This window comes from Helianthus annuus, chromosome 12 (genome assembly GCF_002127325.2).
Source record: "Helianthus annuus cultivar XRQ/B chromosome 12, HanXRQr2.0-SUNRISE, whole genome shotgun sequence".
NCBI lineage: Eukaryota > Viridiplantae > Streptophyta > Magnoliopsida > Asterales > Asteraceae > Helianthus > Helianthus annuus.
In genome coordinates, this window is record NC_035444.2 from 39,465,008 (window position 1) to 39,489,009 (window position 24,002).

The window sequence follows — 24,002 nt, forward strand, 5'->3', positions numbered from 1 at the left end:
TGCAGAAGTGCAAGGTGATGAAGCAAGTAAAGGATCCATACATCAGATCCAAGTTGGTCTGATACCTCCTAGACGGGTTGAAATTTCGTTTTCTTTATTGCCTAAGGTGGTGTTTGCTTTTCTAAAAAAGATCTGCGCAGGGTCTTCATCGCACAGACCACGCGCAGACATTGTCATTTGCAGACTGTTTTTCGAAGACGTTTCATTAAAAAACGTCTGCGCGAGCTCTTTTTGGTGCAGACTGGGCCCAACCACTTTTATGATCTTCTAGTAGCTCTTCAACCAAGCATGCTATCCTTTGAATTCGGAATTCAACTCCGAAGAATTTTGCGAACCAAATAAATTATTAAACCAACATTATTAAATAGAATACGTGAAGTCTTGAACCAACAACAAAGTATAACATATAAGTAAATGTACTAGTGTCTACTGGATTATAAAGACATCATGAACATTTTCTTTGAACAACAAAGTGTATGATAGAAATGGGTCGTTATTCGATTAAAGTATTGAAATAGGTTTAGATGATCACAAGCTCAAGTTCTTTTAGGAAACAAAGCGAAAGTAACAAAATAAAATCTCTTTAACTTCTTTGGTACTTTTAAGCGTAAGTGATAAAATAAACTCTCATGAAAAATTAGTGGCCAAAATATGAAATTAAAAGATGCCAAATAACCATCACTAGTGCTCTACTGGTGATCACGGGTATTTAAGTTTTACCTATGGTGGGTCTGAGTGAGTTTTCTCCTTCAGGTCTCAAGTTGGAGTCTGTGTGATAGGGGTTTCTCATTGAGGGGTGTAAATTGAGGATCTATTTTGCGAGTGGGCTCTTTAACACGGACCCAGTTAAGAAAACGTATGCTAGACGTCCTGACATTCACGAATAATTCATAACTTAAAAAAAAATTAAAAAAAAAAAAACAAATCACAATGGCTTCTTTCTCCCTCTACGTGTCAAAAAGAATCTTTAATAATTATGAAGTTTTCAGATTTAAATTTAAAAAAAAAAAAGAAAAAATGCCGGGGATACAGCAACATCATCATAGCGCGTGTGTAACAGTCGCATCAAACTTCTTATTTCTTGTTCCGTGATGTACACGCGTTAGCGAGCGTGTGGATTTTTTTCATGAGAGATTCGTGATTTCGTCAGCACTGTTTTCATTAATTAAATAATGCACCAAAACAAGAGGATGAGCAAAGCATATTAAATAGTTAAATAATGAGCAAAGCATGATTAAAAAAGTTGCATTTAGACCCTAAACTTTTGTAAAACCTCTGATGTACCCTTTAGACCATTTGTAATTTGTAGTGGAAGACACAAATAATTATTTTACCTTTGGACATTTTTCGTCATGTGGCAGTCAACGTGACATTATAGGGTGTTTTTCTAAAATAGGTGTAGTAGGGATGTAAGAGTTGTGAGACATTATGTTAAAAGAGGTGTAATAGAATTAAATAGTAAAAACCATCAAAAAAATATATTGGGCAAAGAAAAAGTAGAAGGGCGGTAATTGGCCAAAACTTTTGAACACGGAGTAGAAAAAACAATGCCAAAACATTTTTTTTTTTTGAAAAAAACACCTAGGGGACGGTTTCAAGGCGTGGAGAAGCGTTTTTTTTGAGAAAAAACGCCCAAAAACCCCACGTTCTTACTATGAATGTATGATTAGAATATTACCTTACAATTACCTTAAAAATCGTGCTTTCATCAAGATCATTGTGATGATATTATAAGTGTGTATCGTTTGGTTCAAATGTTGACCCGAATATATTCTTTTGTAAGATTAATAAATTATGAGGGTTTGCTCAATTTTTAGGAGTAAATTACCTGGTCGGTATTTGTGAGATGGGTTAAATTTTGGTTTTGTTTTTTCCAACAAATTTGTTTTAATCTATGTGGTCCGTATGACTTTAAACTCAATATTCACTACAATAATAAAATTAAGTTAAAAAATAAAGAAATGTTGACTCACTGTAATAATAAAATTAAGTTAAAAAAACATTGAAACTTGTGCCAGAACATCTCTACCTATTGTTCCAATACGAGTTCATGAACCATTTTTTTTTAACTGCCGACAAAAATTTATTATTCCTTGTAGCAAGAAACTACCATCAAATGTACATACACGTTACATCACCAAAACAGTTCATGAACCAATTGAACCCTTGAATCCATCTTCATTTTTAACTTGGGAACACCCCTTCCAGGGAACCCACGCAACCCTAAGCTTGAACCTGGGAACACCCCTTCCACCCTAATGATCGGAGTGTCGCGGTCCGGTCAAAGATAAATTTATATAGTCCTAATTACCTCAAACAAATAACAAGCGGCAAAGAAGCTTGCTAAATTGATTCTTTTGTATTTTGGTTGAAAAAGGTGTTGGAATTATCCAACGGTTTGTCACTAGTTACGAAAACAATTTTTAACTATGATTGCAAAACTTAGAATATTGGTTTGAAACAATTATTTGAAACAAGGTTCATACCCGGTTCGAAATTATAAGACCTAGGGTTCCTAAATGTTTTAGTTGTAATCAAAATCATAAATCGGTGCTAACAGGTTTAGTGTTTCAAGGCTTAGGCGCCAATAGCTATCAACGTCACAAGACGGAAAAAGATGTGCTTCGTTACTCAAGAACATGTAAACCCTAATCTCATATCAAAGCAATGTAGAACGAATTCATTTCACGAAGTCAAAGGTGGGAGTGTATTTTAAATGTTCAAATGCAATTAACAAACATTAAAAACTAATCACAATGTCAAGAACCCTAAAAGTCTTACAAAATCTACACCAGAGTGAAACCCTAGAAGATTAGCCTTTCATCATGGTGGAAACTTGGAAGTCGGATGATGATTGGTAGTGATTGGAGATGGATCCTATGATGAATGATGGTTTAGGAGTGATAAGGAATTAGTCTATAACCCACAACGATCATATTTTATCAATCCCATACAAAAATTCCCAAAAAGCAACGCTGTCGACCAAAGTCAACGTACCTAACCAGATCGTTGCGTTGACGATGCCGTAGTGGTGCATCGTCAATGTCGTATGCTCCAGTGACGTGAAAAATGACTGTCCAAGGGGGTTCTATGCCGATTTGGTGTCGGCAACGCTGTTATCCTGCGTTGTCAACGCGCTTAAGGCCCTGGTTAGCTGTTTTCTTCATTTCTCGCACCCAGTTCCTCATAGCTTCAATCCAATGCCCCGTTTAGCTTCCGAAATGCTCCTTAAACTCGTTTACACCTGCAAAACGCAAACCGTATCGAATTAAATCATTCAGAACTCAAATTCACATAAAAATACAAATATAAATACCAGAAACAACGGACATTTAACCACGACTTGACGTTGTGTTCTCGAGTTTCATTTAGGGAGAGAAGAAAAGGACATTCCTCCCTTTCTTTTCCTTTCCTTCCTCTTCATTTCTTTCTAATTTGGAAGAATGAATTTTGGCATAAATACCCCTCCATTTCTCTTCCTTTCTCTCCATAAAAAAACCTACGGAACACAATGTTCCCTTACTTCCTCCCAAAGAATCTATTATTTCCTTGAATGAAACTTGAGAACACAATATTAGTTCTATTATGCATAAAGAAGTTAAGAAGACATTGTGAATTCAGTTTAACGTGAAACTAATGAAATTCACTTTACTATCTTAAAAATAAGAGTAAATTACAATTTTCCTCCCTGTGCTTTGGGGAAAATTTCACTTTGTCTCCAGATTTCATAAACTTTAGATTTTAACACTGCATATTTCATTTTTGTTGCATTTCGCCTCCCCGTCGTCTACTTCTATTAACTCGTTGTCCATGTTCAAGGGTAAAATGGTAATCGGTCCAACCTTTACCCTTATAACCCCCTTTTCAACACACACACGCACGTTCCTGAGCATTCAATCACAACACAATTTAATCACATATTTATGCAATTAAACCTCCAATTTCACAACATTCACACTCAATTTCAATCTAACGCAATGCAATCGCTCTAATTCTGACTAGTAATTCCAGCCAATTGTTCAAAGTTTGGCTCCCAAAGATGTTTCTGTTGCTGAGACTACGAATCCTGAACAAAGTAGTGTTACAAGGAAGTTGGATTACCCTTGGTGGCTATAGATCTGCTAACCCTAAATCAGAGGAGCCTTCAAACGCTGTTATTTCTGTTCAAATGGAAGAAGACAAACAAGTTTTTGTGCAACCTGTTGTTGAATTTGTTGCGCCAAACATGACTAAGCTTCTCGTTTCTGATGAACAGGCTGTTAATGGGATTTCAGGTATGGATAAAAGGAATGATTGGGTGGATAATCTAGGGCCTGTTATGAGCAGGGGATCGTGGTCGCCCGCTGTGTTAAACCGGTGGGTGAGAAGATTATTACTTGACCCTACAATTCATGAGGGGTATATATGTTTGAAGGTAGTCCACTTTGATACAGTGCATTCATTCGAACAACACACACACACATACAATTCGTCCTTATAACCCCCTCTAAAAACATAGGATCAAGAAACAACTCAATTCTTTTTTACTTCTATTAGATCCTCTGTTCTTATCATCGTAAGTTCTCAATTGGTCCAATAACGCTTTTCAATAACAATTCACAAAAATGAAGTTAATCGTTTCACTAATTTGTATGAAATGGTTAGTCTTTTTGTATTTAATTTTGGTCATTCACCTACCATTCCTGTTCTTTGGTGGGTATTTTTTAGTTAATTTTATGTTTCTTGATAGATTTTGGTATTTGGGGTTTTTGTGTACTGGGTGGGATTTAGGGTTTACTAAACTTTAGTTCGTTTCTTTATACTTTTATTATGGCCTATTGATTGGTATATTAGCTAGTAGGTAGCAGCTATGCAGTTAATGCGGTAAAATAGCGGATAACGGTCAAGGTCCGCTATATGATATATAGTTTATAGCAGTGGTATAGCGGTGATATAGCGGTAATTTTTACACCATGCATAATTTATGTATTTTTATATATATAAAAATATATCTCTGAAAAAATATATATAAATTCACAAGTATGAGGACAAAATATAAACTAATGAAGATGGGGGTTATATGTTAAAATACCCAAACTTAAATAACCCTAAACATCCTCACTTTCATCATACGCCATTTTCCCACTCCCATCTCTTCTTCACTGCTGCAAGAGGAACGGTCGCATCCACATTCACACTGTTCCCAGATACACATTCTTTAGACAATGATGATGATGGATGCTCTGTTCCGGTTACAATAGGGAAGGTAAGATTCAATCAGCATGTAAGGTTCGATTCAACAACTTCGATTAGCCACCATTTCTTCTCTATTATTACCTAGCAAGTAGCAACTAAGGACCAAGCAGTACACTCTTTGACTTGGGTTTTTAATGAGTTGAAGCTATAACCGCTATATAGGTTTCCAAATAGCGGTATTTAGCACCGCTAATAGCGGAACCGCTATAGGCCACCGCTATTTGGACCGCTACACACCCTGAAGTCCGCTAACCGCTATAGCACCGCTATTGACTGCTTAGGGTAGCGGTATAAACCACTATTTCCCCATCCCTTTTACTAACATGCAACAATTAAAAATCAAGCCAACATGTCTGCTAGCATAATCTTATCATCGAAGTGAATAAGACCTTATGCGTAATTTTGTCACAGAAGTAAACAAGACCATAAAGATTGAATAACTTAACAATGACCCAACAAACGAGGCGGTGTGCTATTCCTATAACGCTATACATGTTAAGGGATGCTTTTTAAAGTTAATGATAGATAGCATGCATAAGATTGTCCTGGTATGTATAAACAAGTAGCATAACAAGTAAGCATGTTTAGGGATTGAGTGTTTGCATAAGATTGGTTGTAAGTGTGATTGTGAATTTAATACAGATACATGCTGCAACCCAAATAGTGTTTAAAATGGAAAATGGGTCAAGTATGCTCCCGGTTTGTGAAGATTTCCAAAAAGAGTGAGTGTGCTGTTATGGAGGATGGAATCATCAAGTTACCCTAAAACGGATAAACTTTGTTGTATGAGTATGATGGGTTGGAGATAAGAAAGTAACGGGAATTATATGCGTATGAAAGTACATAAACATACCTTGTTTTGGACACTATTGTTAATTGTGTTTTTCATGGGTACTAAGTCACCCAATAGAAGTCCAACCTAAGGAATCCGAAACTAGATATTTTTCCACCTTAACACATAACATTCAACCATGAGTTTGGTTGATATCATTGTTTGGTTTTAGAGATTTTTAGTATATATATATATATATATTATGTATTAATTAGTCAAGTCATGTATTGTCAAGCATAGGTTGGATATATCCATTAACCTTACGAGTTCACCAATGCACAAATCATCACATGGGTGATTCAGATGATCATGAATAATATGAAAAAAAAAACATAATTAAATCATCTAATTCATCAAGTAACCAAGTGAGTTTAACTAGACGAGTGTTTCCAAACACGGTTATGATTGAGGACTTGGTGTAGTTTGTTCACTTTGTTTGCCTGGAAGTTACTTGGTGACTTATGTTGTATCAAATGTAAACAAAATATCATAATATTTCTGTAACAATAACGAAACTACGGGCCGTATATTGCAAGAAGAAAAGGTAGTTTGGTCATTTCACCCTAATTCTAACGGTCAAACTAACTGTCGTTGACGGCTGAGAGGCATTGTGCAACGAATGAAAAGTTTAGCGTATCAAAACCTAAAAATTTTTGAAACAGGAAGTAAAGTGAAAATTTCCTAAATCACATAGAGGCAAAATGTAATTTACTCTAAAAATAAAGAATGTTCAGTAAAGAAAAAGTGACAATTGTGTCAAAAAGGTTTTTATGAAAGTTTAGTTGCCAAAATGTGAAACTAAATAAGCCAAATCTCAATCCGCAATTTTCTCTTTGTACCTGCTAAATGGAATATCATTAATTTTCACCTTTTTACAAATATAATTAAATATATTAAATGCCGGATAAATGGCAACATTATTATAGCGCGTGTTCAACATCCGCATCAAACCGCCTATTTTCTTGGTCCATGATGTACAAGCGTTAGTAATGGTGTGGGTTTGTGTTGGCTCATGTAATCCTTCCTTGAAGAACAGATGATACAAAGCTAAAACTTGTTTTATAACAACTGATCCCAATAACAGTGCTTGAACCTTATTTCCCTCCAATGGCAGTGGCACTCAACAGCTGATGGTCTCTAAAGTCTGATTGTTTTATAAAAACTGTTATGCAAAGCTCTGTTGGATGATCTCAACCTATTTTCCATATACGGGCTTGGGATACGGTAAATTATTACTGTAACACCCCGTGTTTCGAAAGTCAAAGTCAAAGTCAAGATTGAAGTCAAAGGAAGAAAAGATAGCTAATATCGATTTGTTACTCCTTGCTCAATTCCTGTTTTGGCTTCTTTGACTTGTAGTTAGTCTCTTTATATTTTCACGTTAGTTGTATTATGTGGAGTATCTATTAATAATCGAAGTTTATTCGCTATTTATCGATGTTTATCGCTTATTGCAATCGCACTCGCAACTCGAATTATGTGTTATGGTTATTGTTATACGTGTGTGTGCCTCTTACGTTTTACTTGTGCATGTGTAATTAGGTTTGTGTTGTGGTGAATAATCGAAACGCACTCGAAACTCAATCGAAATCGAATCGTAAACGCTAAACGCAAGTGAAATAGGATGATTATATGTTAGATATAGTAGTTGGGATTAATAGTAATTTGACTAGGAAACTCTATCGAATCGCAACGCTCGCAATCGCAATCGAAATGGCCAAACTCGTCACACCGAACACTCGAACCAAGTGACTGATCGACCAGATGACCAGCCGATCGATCGAGCTGCCGCTCGATTGGCCAGCCACTCGATCGGGCTGCCACCCGATCGACCAGCCCCTTTCCACTTTGGGTAACCCTATAAATACCCCATGTCACCATCAAACTTTCCACTTTTGCTCTCTGACGTTCGACCAGCGCTCTAACCTTGCTTTTTCTCCGATTTCTCGCAATTCCGGTAAGATCTCAACCTAAATCTTGTACATCTTTGATCTATACTTGATTCTACACCTTTCTATCTTTTGAATCTTAACTTTTAACCGTGAAATCACTAGGTTTGAGGTGTTCTAGGATGATGTCATCATGGTGTTCTTAGGAACTTCATGTTTTGGCTTCAATCCTTCAAGAACAACTCGGATCTAACCGAATTCCACATAAACAAACAAAGATCTTCCAGGAGATCTAAACATATTCACTGTGAAAAGGATTGAGAGAAGGTTTTCCAACGTTCTTTCAACTCTTTTACACTCAATGCACCAAAACCGATAGAGTCGGAGCTTGTACCGACTTCCTACTCATTCATGTAGTTGTGTTGGTCCAAGATCTGGATTCTATCCACGAGGTTTACCGATTTCGGGTTAAACATGGAACACCGTCTCGAACAGTTAACTGATCGGATTTGGGTGGTTCCTGTCCGATCAGGAGTACCAAGTATTGACGAGGTTTCTGTTGGTTAACACCTTATCACATCATCTCGATAAAACGACAAACTATCAAAAGAACCAAGTGTAAGACGAACGGAACGACCAGGACGGAATGTCGTCCGATCGGACTACCGTCCGATCGGACTGTCATCCGAACGGGACGTCACCCGATTGACTTGCACCTTGGGTCCCACACTCAAACTGTTTATCAACCTTTGTGTCACACCCCGGCCGCGTGTAACGTGCAACCACGGCGGAAACGCCGGGGAGTGTTGTGGACAGAATTAATTGTTTCATAACCATGGCATACAAAGTTGTATTTTATTTATAAACAAGAGTGCTACATCGTTCCAAAACAAGAAATACAAGGTTCATAACATATTTAAACTAGCCTATCTTCATTTTTAGGCTCTAAGGCACAGGTCCGCCCTAGTATCATGATCATCATCTTATGGAACAGCTCCTGAAAACACATGTGAAAGTAGGTACGTCAGCATAAAAATGCCTGTGAGATACATAGGTTTTGTGAAAATGGGATTCATGACTTGAGTTTAAAGAAATGTTTAATAACAGTCAGTCATGAACCTTGTATTTTGTCTTGCTTTGTAAACCATTTGAAAAAAACGATAATATCAGATGATATGTATAGATAAGTGTAAGGTTAAACGAGTAACCAAGTAAAATGAGTTGAATAAGATAAGTTGTTTGTGAAAATAATGTCTTGTGAAGAATATGTTAGTTGTGTAAAATGTAATGTGTCTAAACTGAAATGACTTAGATAACGCCACGATATGTAATATTATACAAACATTTATATATAGAAAGTACCAGCGGCGTATCCACCATGTTTGTATCATATTACATACGCCACGTTACTCAAATCATTTACCCAAACCAACCACCATGTAAATTGTTCATGTATAAACCAAATGTCAAGAGTTATTGTGTAAACCATGTCGAAATGTCTATGTTCAATGTAAACCACCAGGTATGTATATAAATGTCAAAATGTTTATGTTCAATGTAGATAATGAAATGTGTATTCAAAATATATCTTGTATGGTAAGTGAGATGTATCAACTTAAACCATATGTAAAAATGCACAAAACAAGGTGTTGAAGTAAAACATGGTTTAAATCAACGTTATGTTTTGTGGAACAATGCATGCTCTACTGATATAAACATTTATGCGGTATTGTAAAATATGCATACATCCAAGCATTGAGACTGTGGCAATAAACCCTTAAACAAATTAAAGGTTTATCTAAGTTATGTATATCGAATTCGGTCATTCCTTCCAATCCTATCAACCCAGGATTTCAGGAACGGGAGTTGTCAATTCCTATGGTACCACTACCTACTAACGAACGGCGTGATCAATGTTAATGAATGTATTGTTCCATGTTTAAACAAACCAAATGTGATACCAAAATGAAGGCATGTGATGTAAACAATTTTACTAAGTATGCACACGATGGGCATAAATAGCATGAAATGCAATGTGAAACAATGTATTAAGTACGCACACAATGGGCATACATAGTATGAAAATGTAATGTGAAGCAATGTACTAAATACGCACACAATGGGCATAGATAGCATGAAATGTATTGAAAATCGATTGTACTAAGTATGCACACAATGGACATACATAGCATAAACACAATGAAATCATGTACTATATATGTACTAGCGAACATAGCAAGCATATGATGTGAAAACATGGAAAGCATGAAAGTAACAGATAGGCACATGTGTTTCACCCCAAAACAGTTTGGAAAACAGTAAAAGATGGGGTTCTATATACTCACCTGAGATTGCTTTGTAGTTCTTGTATAATATCCAAATAATGCTAGAGCTCACGGAATATCAAACGGCACCTAATAGGTAGTTATGTTAATATACCGGACCAAATTCGGAAGGATCGGATAGTATGCGGGTTCGTAAACCAAACGAGTATGGAGAGTCGTATAATATGGTTTAACAAAGCCTACATACTAAAATGAAACCTAACCTAAGTGCTTGCGACCCATTACGACCTGTTTAGGTAGCTTATGCTACCTTAACGCGTCGTTCGCGTAGAACGCGTTTGGAACGCCTAACATCGTGGCCACAAGGCATAATCTCGGAAGGTTATAGCTATGGTCACCTAATGTGTTTGGTCGGATCCTAATGATCGACCAAATGGGTCGGGTTCGAAAGTATAAGCGATGGTTTAGATCGCTTACCTTACGACCCTATATAAGTACTATACTAAAAGTGACGAGCTAAGCATGTTAGAACATGCTTAACTAAGTTTAGAAAACAGGTTTGGCATAAAAAAACGGCTTTGATGCTCACGAGTAGTTTGGTTACAAAATATGCAAGAATGCACATTTTGGCCGAAACTACGACTCGTCACTGAGCCTAGATAACGTGGTAATCAGTAGGTATAGTCAATACGGACTATAACCATCGTGATCACGCTCACGTTATGAAGTTCTAATGAACTTCGTGTTGACCATAGGCTGGTCAATGCAGAAAGTCAACAAAACATTGACTTTCGGACTCGAAAAGCGAATAAAAGAACGAAAGAATACTTACGGAGGGTCCCCGAATGCTAATCTAGATCAAAGAGCTCAGGTATGAAGCAATGGCATCAACTTTCAGCATTTTGATCAGATTTGTGTGGGTTTTACATCAAAGGGGGGGGGTATTTATAGGAAAAGTAGAGCCGTTAGGATCGTTTCTTGAATATCGTGCCACGATCTTGAGCGTACACTTGTCACAAAGTTGTGGTGGCTCAAAATGACCCTTGGCTTCTGAAATGGTGAAAGGGCATTGCCCTTTGGTGTGTTTGAAAGGCCAAATTTGCAAGAAAGACAAAAATTTGGTTACTGGAAGTGCCATGCGGCCCGCATCAGGATATGCACAAACTCAGGCGGGCCGCCTGGGCCTGTCTGATCTGCATATACTTTCAAAAATGGCAGTTTTGGTCCCTGTTGCGTATTTAAGCCATTTCCGGCACTTCTAAGGCCCGTAAAGCCAACTTTAAGGCCCTAAAATGATGCCTAAACATTGTGGACATGAAACATGCTCAAAAATGTTCCGGATGTTGGTTCGTTTGGCCGTACGATCGCGATGTTCGGTTAATTACGACGGAATGCGCGTAAGCGCGAAAAACGATCCAAATGACGCGACGAATGGATTTTTCTCATGCCAAACACTAAGGCATAATATTATAATGCTTACATAAATTTTTGGATGTCCGGATGTATTCAGAACGTAAGTTATGCGCGAAAGTGTAAACTTGTGCACTTTTGACACTTTTAGTCCCTAAATGACCCAAAAGTTTGTTTTAGCATACCAAACCCCTCAAAGCCTATTTCTAAGCTATGTAAAGGATATTTATGGTATGTTTAACTTATGGACATGTTCCGGAATGTTCGTTACAGTTCAAATTGGCATACTTTCGCAGTTTGTCAAGTTTAGTCCCTGTAAGCGAATTAACTTATTTTTGCCATACCAAAGCCTTCAAAACTTATTTCCAAGTTATGTAAAGGTTATTTAAGGTATGTTGAGTATATGTTGATGTTCCGGAGTATTTGTCGCATTAAACTGAGCACGTTTAAGCACCAGTTAGCGTATAACTCTGCAGAAAGCGATGTAGAGTTTAAAATCGAGCAAAAGTCAAAACATGAAAAATGTAAAACACAACCAAACAAACATTGGGATAAAATAACATTGTTTTATTGATAATTGAACTGTTCACAATGATTACAAGCACAAATGTTACAGTCTCCCCTACTTGTGGAAATTTCGTCCCGAAATTTAATTAGAGGAAACTCGTGGAAAAAGATGTGGATATTTCGCCTTCATTTGATCTTCACGTTCCCAAGTAAACTCGGGTCCACGCTTAGATTCCCAACGAACCTTGACCAAAGGAATGCGCTTGCGTTTAAGCCACTTGTCTTCACGTTCCATGATTTCTACTGGTTTCTCAACAAATTTCAGTGTTTTATCAACACGAATTTCGTCAAGCGGTATGTGGAGGTTTTCATCAGCTAAACACCTCTTGATATTGGACACGTGGAAGGTTGGATGAACATTTCCAAGTTCAGGAAGTAACTCAAGTCTGTAGGCTACCTTACCGATTCTTTCGACGATCTTGAATGGTCCAACGTATCTAGGTGCAAGTTTTCCTTTCTTTCCAAATCTGATCACACCTTTCCAAGGTGAGACCTTAAGTAATACACGATCACCGACTTGAAAATCCAAGGGCTTGCGTTTTAGGTCCGCGTAACTCTTTTGACGGCTTCTAGCTGTCTGAAGGTTATCACAAACTTTCTTAACCTTATCTGTTGTCTCTAAAATGAGGGCAGGTCCAGTAAGTTGAGCCTCGCCGATCTCATTCCAGCAGACTGGTGAACGACATTTTCGACCATAGAGAGCCTCGAAAGGAGCCATGTTGATGCTGGAGTGATAACTGTTGTTGTAGGAGAATTCAATCAATGGAAGATGTGAATCCCAACTACCACCAAAATCGATCACACAAGCTCTAAGCATATCCTCCAGTGTCTGGATTGTTCTTTCAGATTGTCCATCCGTTTGCGGATGATAAGCTGCGCTCAGATTAAGTTGGGACCCCATAGCAGATTGCATGGTTCTCCAAAATTGAGAAGTGAAACGAGCATCTCTGTCAGAAATGATGTTCAAAGGAACACCATGTCGAGCTACAATTTCATCCACGTAGATTTGAGCAAGTTTGTCAGCAGAAAAATCCTCACGGATTGGCAAGAAATGCGCTAACTTTGTAAGACGATCAACGACTACCCAGATGGCATCGTGACCTTTCTTTGTGCGCGGGAGTTTGGTAATGAGATCCATAGTAATGTTTTCCCATTTCCAAACTGGGATCTCTGGTTGCTCCGATAAACCAGAAGGACGCTGATGTTCAGCCTTAACCTTAAGACAAGTAAGGCATTTTGATACATATAAGGCAATGTCTTTCTTCATACCAGGCCACCAATACTGAATACGAAGATCCTTATACATCTTATTTGAGCCAGGATGAATAGAATAACGAGACTTATGGGCTTCATCCATAAGCAAGGTACGAAGATTATCTTGGTTTGGGACCCACAAACGGTCCATGAAGTAATACGATCCATTGTCCTTCAGCTCTAGAGCAGGAGTTATGTGATAAGGAAATTCCTTATCCATTAAACCTTGTGAAACACAAGCTTGTTGAGCCTGAGATATACAGGCTTGGATATCGGTTTGAATAACAGATTGGACACGTACACAATGAAGCTTAGTACATTCCTTGCGACTCAAAGCATCGGCTACGACATTCGCCTTACCAGGATGGTAGCGAATTTCGCAGTCATAGTCGTTTAGAAGTTCAACCCAACGTCGTTGTCTCATGTTGAGCTCTTTCTGATTGAAGATATGTTGAAGACTTTTGTGGTCTGTGAAAACCACACATTTTGTACCGTACAAATAGTGTCTCCAGATTTTGAGAGCGAAGACAACTGCACCCAACTCTAGATCATGAGTGGTGTAGTTCTTCTCATGAATCTTCAACTGCCTTGATGCGTATGCTATGACTTTGTTTCTTTGCATCAGGACGCAGCCAAGACCTAATTTAGATGCGTCGCAATAAACGACGAAATCATCATTGCCCTCGGGCAATGTTAGGACAGGCGCGTCGCAAAGCTTTTGTTTCAAAGTCAGAAACGCTTCCTCTTGTTTGACTCCCCAATCAAATGGCTTGTTCTTCTGAGTTAGAGCAGTTAGAGGAACTGCAATCTTCGAGAAATTCTCAATGAAGCGGCGATAATAACCCGCTAGACCAAGAAAAGAACGAACCTCACTAGGAGTAGTAGGCGTATCCCAATCCTTAATCGCACTGATCTTGGAGGGATCTACATGGATACCTTGTTCGTTGACAATATGTCCTAAGAATTGAACTTCTTTAAGCCAAAATTCACACTTGGAGAATTTGGCGAAAAGCTGCTCTTTCTTTAGGAGTTCCAATGTAAGACGAAGATGTTGTTCATGATCAGCTCGCGTCTTAGAATATATCAAAATGTCATCAATGAAAACGATGATGAACTTATCCAAATAAGGTTTGCAGACCCTATTCATTAAGTCCATGAAAACAGCAGGAGCATTAGTCAAACCGAACGGCATGACTGTGAACTCATAATGCCTATAGCGAGTACGGAACGCTGTCTTGGGAATATCTTCCTCATGCACTCGAAGTTGATGATATCCAGATCGTAGATCAATCTTTGAAAAATAAGAAGCGCCTTGCAATTGATCAAAGAGATCATCAATGCGAGGTAGGGGATATCGATTCTTGATAGTGAGCTTGTTAAGCTCACGATAATCGATACACATCCTAAAAGATCCATCCTTCTTCTTGACAAAAAGAACAGGAGCACCTCAAGGTGAAAAGCTAGGACGGATGAAACCTTTGTCGGAGAGTTCCTGAAGCTGCTTAGATAACTCTTGCATCTCAGACGGTGCAAGACGATAGGGAGCTCTGGCAATGGGATTTGCACCAGGTACGAGATCAATACGGAACTCGACTTGGCATGCTGGAGGTAGACCGGGTAACTCTTCAGGGAAAACTTCAGAATAATCCCGAACGACAGGAATATCTGAAATAGTCTTACCCTTGCCTTTATCTGCTGTAACATGTGCTAAGAAAGCCACATAGTTCTTCCGTAGATACTTCCGAGCTTTAAAACAAGACATGAGTTTGAGACCACAGGCAGGCTTTTCACCACGAACCTGTAGGATCTCGCCTGTCGATAGCGGCACACAAACAATCTTCTCAGAACAAACTATCTCAGCGCGATGCTTAGATAACCAATCCATACCCACAATAACGTCGAAGCTTCCAAGTTGCATTGGCGTGAGGTCAATAGGAAAAATATGGTCGTTAAGGTTCAACTGGCAGTTGCGTAGAACAGAATCAAGAACAATGGGTTCACCACTGGCAACCTCTACTGTCAAAGGTTTACCTAGTTTCGTTCTAGACACGCGAAGCATTGTCTCAAAAGACAATGACACAAAACTCTTGTCGGCACCCGAATAAAAAAGAACAGATGCTGGCTGATTATTAATAAAGAACGTACCGTTCACCACTTCGTTGTCTGCTTGTGCCTCCTGAGCATTCATGTTGAAGACTCGCCCTCGAGCCTGAGCTGGATTTTGGTTTGCATTCTGGTTCTGGTTTGCTAGCCTTGGACACCGATTTCTGTAGTGGGTCAGGTCCCCACAGTTATAACAAGCACCCGGTGGGTATTGTGGTCGTGCAGCTTGACCCTGTTGCTGAGCAGGAGGCTGAGCAAATTGTTGAGCAGGGTTCTGAACTGCGCGATTTTGAGCAAGCCAACAAACATCGGCAAGATGACCTGACTTCCCATAGTTAGTACAGAAACGGCACTGATGCTGCGGCTGATGGTGACTGTTGCATTGATTGCACAAAGGTGCACTTCCTGAATAGGGCTTCTTTGCTGGAGGCTGGTTGGGAGCTGCCTGGTTAGCTTGGGCAGTGACAGCATAATTTTGGGAAGCCTTACGCTTCTTTGCCCTTTTTGATGAACCAGAATCCTTTCCATTCTTGTTTTGACCTTTCTTGCTATCTTCCTTGTCAGCCGACTGTTTCTTGCCCTTGTCACCCTTCCTGTGTAGTTTATTCTTTCGAATCTGCGACTCAGTCAGTGTCGCTGATAACTCGATTACCTGACGGAGTGTGGTAGGGTTGCTACGAGTGATAATGTCTTGTACCGAGTCAGGCAGGCCGTCGATGTACCTTTCGATAGCCTTGTCGAGTGGGGCGACCATAGTCGGGCACAGTAGACTCAATTCCTCAAACCTATCAGTATATGCCCTGTGCTCGCCACTATCTTGCTTCAGATCATCAAACTCTTTCTCCAACGCTCGTTGCTCGTGACGAGGACAAGATTCCCTCATCATAAGAGCTCTCAGTTCAGCCCACGTCTGTGCTAGAGCAACGTCTGCACCCTGGTCTCTCATTACCCCATTCTACCATGTAAGAGCCCTCTTCTGAAATACGCTCGAAGAAAACTCGACCTTGCGATTATCCGGACACTGCACGTGGCGAAAAGTATTCTCGATGCTCTCGAACCATTGAAGAAGCCCAGTTGCTCCCTCAGAACCACTAAACTTGAGTGGTTTAGCCGAGTTAAAGTTCTTGAAATTGCATGTACCATTGTTGTTGTTGTTGGCCTGGTTCCATTGAGCAAAGAGATTTGGGAATTGAGCAGCCATCTGCTGCGCAATAATTTCTGCCAGCTCGGCAGTTGCTATCTGGTGTTCGCGTCGAGGAGGCATTCTAAAAGAGGAAAACATGAAAGGAAACGAGTGAGATGATTGGATGAAGAGAATGAGATGAAACAGAATCAACAAAAGCAAAGATGGTGGTTACGCATCGCAAAGCAAACAAGCGACACGAAATGTCTAGTCAAAGTAAGTGGGTCAAAAATAATGTATCGCGAAGACATGTTCGCCTATAAGTGAACACTCACCCCAAGAGTTCCCAGGTAAGAGTGACTGGTCCGATTATGTGGATTTGTACGAACACTCTAGCCTTAGACAGAAAACTCAGGGTACAGGCATTCACTCTTCTAGTTCGCACGTGTTCACACTATTAAAGCCCCAAAACCTTGATGAGATTTTTGAGAATCCAAAGGGTTCAAAACCATATAACAGAGGGTTCAAAACCTTATAACAGGGGGTTCAAAACCTAGCAATCAATCATCCTAGAACAGATGATTAATTTTCAAAGCGGATTCGGAACCGAAGTTCCTGTTGTGGTTATCACCTAAGGATAGGTGAAGTGCATGTTTTAAAATCTAAACACAAGATAACTTGTGTTAGGGTCCTAGAAAGTTATAGTCTAGGTCAAAGCATTACTAATAACCTAATTCCCTATAACCATTGGCTCTGATACCAACTCTTCTGTCACACTCCGGCCGCGTGTAACGTGCAACCACGGCGGAAACGCCGGGGAGTGTTGTGGACAGAATTAATTGTTTCATAACCATGGCATACAAAGTTGTATTTTATTTATAAACAAGAGTGCTACATCGTTCCAAAACAAGAAATACAAGGTTCATAACATATTTAAACTAGCCTATCTTCATTTTTAGGCTCTAAGGCACAGGTCCGCCCTAGTATCATGATCATCATCTTATGGAACAGCTCCTGAAAACACATGTGAAAGTAGGTACGTCAGCATAAAAATGCCTGTGAGATACATAGGTTTTGTGAAAATGGGATTCATGACTTGAGTTTAAAGAAATGTTTAATAACAGTCAGTCATGAACCTTGTATTTTGTCTTGCTTTGTAAACCATTTGAAAAAAACGATAATATCAGATGATATGTATAGATAAGTGTAAGGTTAAACGAGTAACCAAGTAAAATGAGTTGAATAAGATAAGTTGTTTGTGAAAATAATGTCTTGTGAAGAATATGTTAGTTGTGTAAAATGTAATGTGTCTAAACTGAAATGACTTAGATAACGCCACGATATGTAATATTATACAAACATTTATATATAGGAAGTACCAGCGGCGTATCCACCATGTTTGTATCATATTACATACGCCACGTTACTCAAATCATTTACCCAAACCAACCACCATGTAAATTGTTCATGTATAAACCAAATGTCAAGAGTTATTGTGTAAACCATGTCGAAATGTCTATGTTCAATGTAAACCACCAAGTATGTATATAAATGTCAAAATGTTTATGTTCAATGTAGATAATGAAATGTGTATTCAAAATATATCTTGTATGGTAAGTGAGATGTATCAACTTAAACCATATGTAAAAATGCACAAAACAAGGTGTTGAAGTAAAACATGGTTTAAATCAACGTTATGTTTTGTGGAACAATGCATGCTCTACTGATATAAACATTTATGCGGTATTGTAAAATATGCATACATCCAAGCATTGAGACTGTGGCGATAAACCCTTAAACAAATTAAAGGTTTATCTAAGTTATGTATATCGAATTCGGTCATTCCTTCCAATCCTATCAACCCAGGATTTCAGGAACGGGAGTTGTCAATTCCTATGGTACCACTATCTACTAACGAACGGCGTGATCAATGTTAATGAATGTATTGTTCCATGTTTAAACAAACCAAATGTGATACCAAAATGAAGGCATGTGATGTAAACAATTGTACTAAGTATGCACACGATGGGCATAAATAGCATGAAATGCAATGTGAAACAATGTACCAAGTACGCACACAATGGGCATACATAGTATGAAAATGTAATGTCAAGCAATGTACTAAATACGCACACAATGGGCATAGATAGCATGAAATGTATTGAAAATCGATTGTACTAAGTATGCACACAATGGACATACATAGCATAAACACAATGAAATCATGTACTATATATGTACTAGCGAACATAGCAAGCATATGATGTGAAAACATGGAAAGCATGAAAGTAACAGATAGGCACATGTGTTTCACCCCAAAATAGTTTGGAAAACAGTAAAAGATGGTGTTCTATGTACTCACCTGAGATTGCTTTGTAGTTCTTGTATAATAACCAAATAATGCTAGAGCTCACGGAATATCAAACGACACCTAATAGGTAGCTATGTTAATATACCGGACCAAATTCGGAAGGATCGGATAGTATGCGGGTTCGTAAACCAAACGAGTATGGAGACTCGTATAATATGGTTTAACAAAGCCTACATACTAAAATGAAACCTAACCTAAGTGCTTGTGACCCATTACGACCCATTTAGGTAGCTTATGCTACCTTAACGCGTCGTTCGCGTAGAACGCGTTTGGAACGCCTAACATCGTGACCACAAGGCATAACCTCGGAAGGTTATAGCTATGGTCACCTAATGTGTTTGGTCGGATCCTAATGATCGACCAAATGGGTCGGGTTCGAAAGTATAAGCGATGGTTTAGATCGCTTACCTTACGACCCTATATAAGTACTATACTAAAAGTGACGAGCTAAGCATGTTAGAACATGCTTAACTAAGTTTAGAAAACAGGTTTGGCATCAAAACAAACGGCTTTTGTCACACCCCGATTTCCACGTGTCTCACCGGTGGGCCCGGTGGGGGATTACCGTGACGATGTTGGCAACAATATAGTCAAACCACACAATTATATAATGCACAGCGGAAGCATAAGATAAATATATAAATTTCAACCTCTGGTGATAATATCAATGTATTACAGAAGTTGAATATCCACAGTGGATCGTAAGTAAAAGTAAGGTATTGTTCCATTAGATACTGCAATCAAGCTTGCGAGGCTTATCCCGACGCTAGGGAGCTAATACCAGCCAATTACGTTTAGGTACCTGCACTTAATCTTTTTGGGGAAAATACGTCAGTTTACACTGGTAAATACATTCAACTGACACATTTGAAAATGTTTATTAAAATTGATTTGAATGCACAAGGCACAAACTCTTTTATAACTTGGGAAAATTATAAAAATCTTGTGAACGTTTTACATGTTCTTTTATGCGTTCAGTAGCCCGGGTCGTGCCGGGTTAAAGATTTATAGACACACCACGTTCGCGTAAAACCGTAGTACAGAAACCAACGGCTACGTCTTTTAGTTTTAATGTCGACACTTTATACCGGGTGTACGCCTACACCGGGATGTCGATGGTCGTGGCCATTTCGTAAAATGATGCCGAGGATATCCGGGACAACGGTCATTAAACCCCCCAAAGGCTTATAAGCAACAAAACTGTTTAAATGAGCCAATCATATTATTTAGTTATCCACCTAAGCGATGGATGAATATAATGCTCAATCAAGCGGTATTAATATACCGTAACCCAAGCCCATATAGGGGAAATAAGTCAAAAGTATTTACCTTTGCAAGTATAAATCCTTAATTAAGATCAAGTCACCGATAGCTTTTACTGGGGCTCCTAATCTGGAACGAAGGTTTTAATTAACCTCTTAGAATCCTAACGGTCCTTGTATTAGCCGTAGCTTAAACCGGTTGATTCCGATATATAGATATGGTTAATTCGCACGAAAAGGCGAAAACCGAGAATGGAGTATGATTTGGACCCAACAAGTTCAGTGACTTGTTTTATATGGGTTTGTAGTTCATACTCTGGATTTTGGGGTTCAAATAATATAATTTGACCCATATCGGCTATTGCACGAAAACTAGTTCCATGAGCCGTACCGTGTGCGCAAATAGGCGAAACGGTTAATCATAAGAGTCGTATGCTTATTTCCTAAGTCAATATGCCTTAAAAGTATTTTGGTATCAGTAGGATACCTTCCGTGACGCCCGTAACGAGTTCAAGTTAGTATTATGCCCCGTAGGGGCTTTTCGGTCATTTTAAAGACTTTAAAAGGGCTTTTCGAGTTCTACAGGAAATCTGAGTTTCCCGAACAGCTTATAAGGCTTAAAATATTTTATTTATTATTTAAAACCAGTGGTAACTGGAATCGGGTCAAAAGACCTTGTAGAACTCCCGTTTTGGCCAAAAAGGGCATATTCGGTACTAACCGAACCGTAGCCATAACCGCAGGTTATGAGCAAGGTAAAAATTATTAAAAATCTTTAAAATTCCCAAAATATTATTTTACCACAGTGGGTAAAAGTTTTGGTGATGAAAACTTGGGTTAGATGGGCGTTATGCTAATTGCGCCGTAAATTACAAAACTTTCTTAAAAGTGCGCCTTTTAGCATAACTCTCATTCTAGACCTCGGATTGACGTGAAACTTTAAGGACATGCTTATAATTTAATAAGCAAGGTTTTGGTCCGTTCACGTGTCCGAAATACTCGTTTTAATTTTAAAAAGGCCGTTACGGTCAACTTTTAGGCGAATGACGGAAATGCGCTAAAGACTCGGGTAACTCATGAACCGACCACAGAGGCTTATACCAACATGTGACCTGGTCCTAAGAGAGTCCTAGGGTATATTTATACCTCACTAAAACGGGTCAGAACTGAAGTCAAAGCAAAAGTCAAACTTTTGCGACATTCGGCTCCGAACCGGTTCTATATAGTAAATGATCGATTCAAACGAGCGCAAACAGGTTTATATACTTATTATCATGTTTTATGATTGTCAAAACAGGTTCCATAACATATACATTACAGATTATGCTTAAATCGCTAAAATAGCTTTCTGTTGACTTTTTAACCGCACGTTTGACTCGATAATTGACATAGTTAGAGTGGTGATCAGGGGGAACCCTTTTAGAGGTTTAATACCCACATAAATACCAACTCATAACCATTTTTGATTCGTCATAAGACTGAATCATTTGCAAGATATTGCAATGACAACCGTTAGTTACGACGGTTGCGTTTATAGGCTATAACTATGGAAATGTGAAACCACAAAGGTTGAATTACTTACAGAAGCTTAAGAGAAGACTTAAGAACACAGGGGAAAGCTTTAGAGCTCTTGGAATGATCAGAGAAGTGAGTTTTGATGTTGTGAATGTTATGAGCACAATGGTGCTATTTATAGCCAAGAACAAGGCCCTAAATCATTACACAACATGCTACTACTGATCATGATGATGGGTAGATGTCCCCTGAGTGATATGGGTCAATTGTAGGGTGCCCATGCCTCTTTGATTAAGGTTTGATCGTTCACATGGTCCAAAAGCCAAGTAGTTACCATATTTCTGCATCTGGGCACTTTACGCGGCCCGCATGGGACTTTCCATGCTTTTTAACGCGGGTCGCCTAAAGTTCAAATAACAGACGCGAATTAGAGGAGGCTCGCGGCCCGCCTCAACTTATGTTGAAACTTCACGCGGGTCGCCTAAGGTTATATTTTCTGAATTTTTCAAATCTTTTATAATGATTACAGAATCGGGCCATTAATAACGAAATCTTTCGTAATGATTCGCCTGACCTTTCGGATTTGAAGGGGTAACTTTGCGGTTTGGCCCTCGGTTATTTACCGATAGGGGCCTCGTGTTAATTACCCGCATTATTAAGTCCCCGGTTTATTTATTAATTATATTGGAAAGCCTTAACTTTCACTGTTTACGCTTTTAACCCTTCTTTTACGAATTCGATCGTAACTTTCTCGTTTCATATCGAAACCTCGCGAAATTCATATATATTATTTTAGTGAGGGTATAATACCGTTACAAAGTCTTGGGAACGTTAAAGGGTCACTCAGAGGTATTATTAAACATGTTGACACAGTTAACCCCTGTAGTTTGTAATCTCTCACTTTCTTCCGCGTTTTAGTTTTGTACGATCTATAATTTATTTGTTCGAAGGTTTAAGCATTATTTAGGGATACTATACAGTATATTCACCCTTGTTGACATTTATAACCCTCGAATTTATATACTTTCAAGGTTTGTCAAAATTAGTCCTTTATTTATTTTAGATGCCACGTGTAAACAAATGACACGTGTTAACACATCATTGGACACAAAATTTCGAGGTGTTACATCCTCACCCCCTTAAAATAAATCTCGACCCGAGATTTACTCAAATAAATAGGGGTATTTTTCTTTCATTGTAGCTTCGACTTCCCACGTATATTCAGGACCTCTACGAGCATCCCATTTGACTTTTACAATCGGTACGTGCTTTCTGCGAAGCTTCTTCACCTGTCGATCTTCAATCGACAAGGGTTTTTCTATAAACTTTAAGCTCTCATCTATATGCACATCTGTGTGTGGAATCACCAACGACTCGTCGGCGAAGCACTTTTTGAGATTGCAGATGTGGAACACATTGTGAATTCCATTGAGCTCTTCAGGCAAGTTCAGTTTATAGGCAACTGATCCGACTCGTTCAATGACCTCAAAAGGTCCTATGTATCTCGGACTCAGCTTGCCCTTCTTGCCGAAACGCATCACCCCCTTCCAGGGCGATACCTTAAGTAATACCTTTTCACCCACTTCGAAGTGAAAATCCTTACGCTTTGGATCAGCGTAGCTTTTCTGCCTATCGCGGGCAGCCTTGAGACGTTCCCGGATTTGGACAATCTTGTCCGTCGTCTGGAAAACAATCTCTGGTCCCGATAATTGGACCTCTCCTACTTCCGCCCAACAAACAGGCGATCTGCATTTCCTACCATATAATGCCTCGAAAGGCGCAGCCTTTATGCTGGTGTGGTAGCTATTATTGTAGGAGAATTCGATCAGGGGTAGGTTCTTATCCCAGTTACCACCTAAATCGATCGCACATGCACGAAGCATGTCTTCTAGCGTTTGTATAGTACGCTCACTTTGACCGTCCGTCTGTGGATGGTAAGCCGTACTAAAATTTAAACGCGTGCCCAAAGATTGCTGGAAACTCTTCCAGAAGTGAGATGTGTATCTAGTATCCCTGTCGGAGATAATAGACACAGGTATGCCGTGTAAGGCTACAATCTTATCAACGTAAAGTTGGGCTAACATATCGGAGCTATACGTCTCCTTGATGGGTAGAAAATGGGCTGATTTAGTCAGCCTATCGACTATGACCCATAT